We start from the raw sequence: 7,357 nt of genomic DNA, 5'->3' as shown, positions 1-7,357 counted from the left end.
AAGCAATGATTCATGTTGCCTGGTCTTATATTATAATTATTATATTGCTCCGGCCTCCTGACCATTTGCTCCACAAAAATCYTCCCACAGCTGAATAGTTGCCTACCCCTAGTCTATTTCAAGCACYGTGTCACCTTGTTCTAAAGCCCAATGAATAAAGAACGAAAAGGTATGGGTATATGGTGCACACAAAGTAAATCTGATTCCCTGATAGGCTAATGTGCATGAGAGAAATTMGATTAATTAGGCCTAATTCATAAAGTCGGTGATGCATGCATTAATTAGTAACACAAACACGTTGGTTTCTTGAGGGGGTGAAATGTTGAGAAAACATGCACCTTTAAATGCCCTGAAAGGAAGTGGATTTGCTCCATTCAGAAGGACCTCGTGTTCATGATAGGCCATGCATGCCTTCCTTACAAATTGAACTGTTGGTTGTTTCCATGACTACGAAAACCAGCGCTGCACCAATGACTGATCTTGTGTTGGGCGACACAGCCATTTTCGCTCTCGGGGGAATAGAATATTGTACTGCGGTATTAAAACAAGGATTKTTTTCTTGAAATACACACAGGCATACAGGTTGGATAGCAATAATTGATTTGGTGAGTTGCACAGTTTCCCGACCGTGCACTGCATTTACGGTTGGGGAAAACTGATTATCTTCTGTGAAGCATTTGTGGAGCTGCGTATTGTCTTGCGGAAGCTGGTTTGGGATGCTGTCGGAATAGATATCGAACTCATCCCATACTAGGCAACTGATCCAACAGCAGTGTTTGTGCTCTATGGACTGCCTGCCTGCCTGACTCCTCAAAAACAGGTGCATATAGTCTGTAAATCATTTGTGGGAAAATATTTGCGCGTTGTATTTCAGGGTCAAAGGAACACACGGTGGCAATTATTGGTAAGTATATTTATTGTGGCAATGGGCACGATAGAGGTAGGATAAACGTTCTGTATCACGGGTATTTCACTAGGCTACTGACTAATCACCCGCTGGAAAGTTATCTAAAGATACATTATTTTGCACTGTTATATTGTACCACTATGCTCAAAGCTGACACAGTTGTAAAGAGTTAAAATTTTGTAACAATAAGGGAAGCGTTGTATAACTCCAGCATACCGTCATTCACGTGACGCATTGTCCCATTATTATATGGGATTAAAGAGGTTCATTATTTTCAGAGCAGTTGAAGCGATGTGACTTCAAATAATTCATTTTGACTGATCAAATATAACACTGGTAGTACTGTTGTGTTGTAAACAAAGGGATTGTACCCTATCAAATGTCCATTTTAAAACGTGTTAATTTGTTATGTCCGCAAGTGTTATTCTGCATCAAAATGATCGAACTGCCTAGACTGGGTCACGCATTAGATTAGACCTAGGTGATAAAGTGAATTGACAGCTAGGCCTATGCAATAACAGTGAATTCAGTTCAAATYTTTAAAATGTAAACTATGACTAGAACATGCCAGACATGTCAAACATCCTTGCGTTATATTTCTAATATTCAACGATCAAGAATTAGTTATTCCAGGTAAGATTACATCAAGGACTGTCATATTGTGACATCATATCATACACATATTATGTTATATGTTATCATACAGCACACTAGACTAACCAACACATGTTCTATGTCAAGCCCTATGAGAATAGAGTACCAAGGTCATTGAATTAAACTACCATTATACTGTATACAGAGGTATAGAAATAAATTAGACCAAAACTTGAATTATAACACTCACAATGTGTGAAGCTACTTCAACTCCAAATGGTACTCTCTTCCCTTTGTAGTACACTACTTTCGACAAGGGCCCATAGGACTCTTGTCAAAAGTAGTGCACTATATAGGGAATATGGTGCCTGTCACTTTGGTATAAATGGTCGGGAGACAGGCGCAGGAGTGCGTAATAGTTTTTWAAATMTCTTTACCCAAATTACAGCGTGACGTGTACAGGCACGGGGACGAAGACCAAACAAACACATATACAACACACAGGGTTGAAACCCAAACAAAAGAGTGAGGAGTACCTTGAATAAATAACACAAGCGCACAATGATTATCACACGGTACAAGACCCGCAATCATCTGCGCAATCCACGATGGCACGAAAGCCAAAACAACATAGCACAGGTACTCACACGAAACAATGGACATTGTAACAATAATCGACAGGACACTGGTAAACCAAGGGCACACTAAGTCTTATACAATTACTAACCACTGGGAATAGGGGCCAGGTGTGGGTAATGTTCCAGAGGGATCCGTGACAGTGCCYTTTGGGACTCATCCCTGTGAAGCATTAATGCATACCACAGATTCATACCTTCCATTCATAGGTTTGGCCATACATCGTTATATAACACAGGCACACACAGATCTGGATACACATCAGCCTTTGACAACTATCAGATATCCAACTCCTCATAGTGTTGTCATATTCCTACACATGAAAGTAAAAACGATTTTGTCCATTTTTTAAAATTATCATCAGGAAGTGACCATCACCTGTCAATGGTCAATAAGTCATATAAATGATTTGTCCCTTAGGGACTGTGTGGAATGAAACAGCTGCCACTTGATAATATATAGAGTACTGTAGCTCTCCCCTGGTACTTGCTGTCAGCCAGTTAGTGTGTGTGTATAGATCATGGGGTGTAGATGGACAGGACATTAAGGGAAAGAGCAATGTCATACACCTGTGTGCTGATTGATGTATTTCTTCCTCCGCCATTTTGAATGCCATTAGGTTCTTTTACCTTGGCTCGAGTAGTTGAGTAGAGAAAGTTTACCTACATTTCTTTGCTGTTTGAAGTCCAAACAAAGATAATAATTAAATAAATAAAWAAAGGGCAATGACATTTCACATTGAGAATGTTATTCATTCATGCTGAATTCCCAAGGGTATAAACTGACAAATGCCTATAATACTACAAAGAGCCATCCACTTGTATGGAGTCGCTGGTAGGCTAGTCTACTTCTTGGCTCTGTACCTGATTATCCCTAAAATATCAGTCTTAATGGTGTAGCTAACCTTGGCAGGAGAATATGAGTGATGTTGGTTTTATTGCACAGGTTTCTTTGGAACATGTTTGTGCTGACACCTTCAGTCATGGCACATTCTGTGACCTCTTGGGTGAAGGGGGAGTTCCTCTTCCAGGAGACGTCTGTCATGGCCCCCACCATGTCCAGGCTTGTTGGTGCCACTGCCTGCCAATCGTCCACAGAAGGGTGTCCCAAATGGCACCCTATTCTCTARACAGTGCAACCCTTTTGACCAGAGCCCTATGGGCCCTGGTCAAAAGTAGTGCACATAGGGTGCTATTTGGGACGCTCACAAGATCTGACCAGGCAGATTTCTATCCAGCATTGAGTTATTGTGGAGCACACTTACTTTGTGGACTGTGAGTGATACAGTATCCTTGCAATCATATTTCAAGTTGCAATACATTTAGATGTGACTTATAACTGTAGGTTATTATCCTCATTGCCATAGCGACTATTTGGTTTAAAGCCATCAGTTTTTACCTTTGGGAATTCAGCATGAATTAATAACATCTTCATTGTGAAARGTTATTGCCCTATTTTGAAATGTAATTATCATCTGTCTTTCACTCCAAACAGCAAATAAATGCCACCCGAGCCACGGCCTGTTTACCCCGCTACCATCTAGAAGGTGGAGACAGTACAGGTGCARCAAAGTTGTGGCCAAGAGATTGATAAACAGCTTCTATCTCCAGGCCATCAGACTGTTAAATAGTCATCACTAGTCAGCCTCCACTCAGCACCCAGCCCTGAACCTTAGACACTGTTACTAGCAGGCTAGCACCAGGTACTCTACCCTGTACCTTAGAGACTGTGTCACGGCCGCCGTCAGAAGGAGACCAAAGTGCAGCGTGGTGAGCGTACATTTCTCTCTTTATTCGCCAATAAACGAAAAACAACCGTAAAGCTATAGTGCCACTAACAAAGATAACTACCCACACTGAAAGGAGGGGAAAAGGGCTACCTAAGTATGATTCCCAATCAGAGACAACGATAGACAGCTGTCCCTGATTGAGAACAATACCCGGCCAAAGCATAGAAATAAAGAAACATAGAAAACAAAACATAGAATGCCCACCCCAAATCACACCCTGACCAAACCAAATAGAGACATAAAAAGGCTCTCTAAGGTCAGGGCGTGACAGACTGCTGCCTTATGTACATAGTCATGGAACACTGGTCACTTTAATAATGTTTACATACTGTTTTACCCACTTCATATGTATATACTGTATTCTAGTCAAGGTTCATATTATATAACTACTGCTGTACACACCTTTTCTATTCAAATACTGTCAATAGTATCTATTCACAACACTATATACAGTGCCTTCGGGAAAGTATTCAGACGCCTTAACTTTTTCCAGATTTTGTTAGGTCAGGACCTTATTCTAAAATGTTTTTTCCCCTCATCAATCTATACACAATACCCCATAATGACAAAGCAAAAACAATTTGCTAATTTATAAAAAAAAAATAAATGCCACCCGAGCCACGGCCTGTTTACCCGCTACCATCTAGAAGGTGGAGACAGTACAGGTGCACAAAGTTGTGGCCAAGAGATTGATAAACAGCTTCTATCTCCAGGCCATCAGACTGTTAAATAGTCATCACTAGTCAGCCTCCACCCAGCCCTGAACCTTAGACACTGTTACTAGCAGGCTAGCACCAGGTACTCTACCCTGTACCTTAGAGACTGTGTACGGCGCCGTCAGAAGGAGACCAAAGTGCGAGCTGGTGAGCGTACATTCTTTCTTTATTCGCCAATAAACGAAAAACAACCGTAAAAGCTATAGTGCCACTAACAAAGATAACTACCCACACTGAAAGGAGGGGAAAAGGCTACTAAGTATGATTCCCAATCAGAGACACGATAGACAGCTGTCCCTGATTGAGAACAATACGGCCAAAGCATAGAAATAAAGAAATAGAAAACAAAATAGAATCCCACCCCAAATCACAACCCTGACCAAACCAAATAGAGACATAAAAAGGCTCTCTAAGGTCAGGGCGTGACAGTAGCGCTCCCCCCCAAAGGTGCGGACTCCGGCCGCAAAACCTGAACTTTATAGGGAGGGTCTGGGTGGGCATCTATCCGCGGTGGCGGCTCAGGTGCGGGACGCAGACCCCGCTCCACCTCTGGCTACTCCACTTTGGTGGCACCTCTTGGTGCGGGGACCTCGTCGCAACCCCGGACTGGGGACCCTTGTTGGCGGCCCCGGACTGGGAACCTCGTAGTGGCTCCGGACTGGGCACCTCGTTGTCGGGCCCCGGACTGGGCCACCTCGCTGCGGGCCCCGGACTGGGCACCCTCGCTGGCGGGCCCCGGACTGGGCACCCTCGTTGCGGGCCACGGACTGGGCACCCTCGTTGCGGCCCACGGACTGGGCACCCTCGTTGCGGGCCCGGACTGGGCACCCTCGTTGCGGGCCCGGACTGGGCACCCTCGTTGCGGGCCGCAGGACTGGGCACCCTCGTTGCGGGACTGGGCACCCTGCGTTGCGGGCCGCGGACTGGGGCCGTCGCTGGAAGGGCTCCGGACTTGGAGACCGTCGCTGGGGGCTCCGGACTGGAGACCGTCGCTGGGGGCTCCGGACTGGAGACCGTCGCTGGGGGCTCCGGACTGGAGACCGTCGCTGGGGCTCCGGACTGGAGACCGTCGCTGGGGCTCCGGACTGGAGACCGTCGCTGGAGGTCCGGACTGGAGACCGTCGCTGGGAGACCGACTGGGGATCGTCGCTTGAGACTCCGGACTGGTGACCGTCGCTGGAGACTCCGGACTGGGGACCCTCGTTGCGGGCTTCGTGCCATGACTCCTCACCGGAGCTTCGTGTCATGGATCATCACTGGAGGCTTCTGCCTGGATCATCACTGGGAGGCTTCTTGCGTGGATCATCACTGGAGGCTTCTGCCATGGATCATCACTGGAGGCTTCTTGCCATGATCATCACTGGAGGCTTGTGCCATGGACCATCACTGGAGGCTTTCTGCCATGGATCATCACTGGAGGCTTCTTGCCATGAATCATCACTGGAGGCTTCTTGCATGAATCATCACTGGGGCTTCTTGCCATGGATCATCACTGGAGGCTTCTTGCCATGAATCATCACTGGAGGCTTCTGATGGACATCATGGAGCTTGCATGGATCATGCTCGCATGTCATCACTGAGGTTCTGCATGGATCATCACTGGAGGCTTCTTGCCATGATCATCATGGAGGCTTTGTGATGGATCATCACTGGAGCTTCTTGCCATGGATCATCACTGGAGTGAGAGACGTATGGGCAGTCTGGTACGTGGAGCTGCACAGGGCTCACCAGGCTGGGGAGACATACAGGAGGCCTGGTTTTGGCAGCAAGCACAGGACTCACCAGGCTGGGGAGACATACTGGAGGCTTGGTTCTTGGCGGAGGCACCGGATACACTGGGCCGTGGAGGCGCATTGGATGTCTCGAGCGTAGAGCCTGCACAACCCATCCTGGCTTGATGGTTGTCTTCGCCCTGCAAATGCGGAGCGCTGGCACAGGACGCACTGGGCTGTGCAGGCGCACCGGAGACACAGTGCGCAGAGCCGGCGCAGGATATCCTGGGCTGAAGGACTCACTGGAGACCAGGCGCGCTGAGCCGGTACCATCTGTCCTGGCTGGATGCTCACCCTAGCCCGGCAGATGCGGGGAGCTGGGATGTAGCGCCCCGGGCTATGAGAGCGAACTGGAGACACCGTGCGCTTTACTGCATAACAGGTGCCCGACCAGTACCACGCTCCTTCCGATAAGCACGGGGAGTTGGCTCAGGTCTATACCCTGACTCAGCCACTCTCCCAGTGTGCCCACCCCAATTTTTTGGGGGGGCTGCCTCTCGTGCTTACTCCGCTGTGCCAACTCCTCGTATCGTCGCCGCTCTGCTTTAGCTGCCTCCAGTTCCTCCTTCGGACGGCGATATTCACCAGCCTGTGCCCAGGGTCCCTTTCCTTCCAATATCTCCTCCCATTGTCCATTCCTCCAGATAGCGCTGCTCCTCCCGGCCACGCTGCTTGGTCCCTTGGTGGTGGGTAGTTCTGTCGCGCCATCAAAAGAAGTGGACCTAAGTGCAGCGTGGTGAGCGTACATTTCTCTCTTTATTAAAAATGTCGCCAACAAAACAATAAACGAAAAACAACCGTGAAGCTTACAGGGCTATGGTGCCACTAACAAAAAGATAAATACCCACACTGAATGGAGGGAAAATGGCTACCTAAGTATGATTCCCAATCAGAGACAACGATAGACAGCTGTCCCTGATTTGAGAACCATACCCGGCCAAAA

General features: G+C 47.3%; 1 long non-coding RNA gene across 1 annotated transcript in view; it reads left to right on the top strand.

Annotated features, from left to right (window-relative positions):
* The first annotated feature begins 390 nt into the window (after window positions 1–390).
* The window catches only part of LOC112074168 (uncharacterized), a 26,963-nt gene continuing 19,996 nt past the window's right edge, over window positions 391–7,357 (top strand). Inside the window, exon 1 of the long non-coding RNA XR_002894688.1 lies at window positions 391–605. This is a non-coding gene — a long non-coding RNA (uncharacterized lncRNA). The remainder of the gene's footprint in view (window positions 606–7,357) is intronic.

The sequence above is a fragment of the Salvelinus sp. IW2-2015 genome, unplaced genomic scaffold, assembly GCF_002910315.2.
Source record: "Salvelinus sp. IW2-2015 unplaced genomic scaffold, ASM291031v2 Un_scaffold2522, whole genome shotgun sequence".
NCBI classification, from domain to species: domain Eukaryota; kingdom Metazoa; phylum Chordata; class Actinopteri; order Salmoniformes; family Salmonidae; genus Salvelinus; species Salvelinus sp. IW2-2015.
Note: the sequence above shows the minus strand (reverse complement) of the source record. Positions and strands in the feature narration are given on the sequence as shown.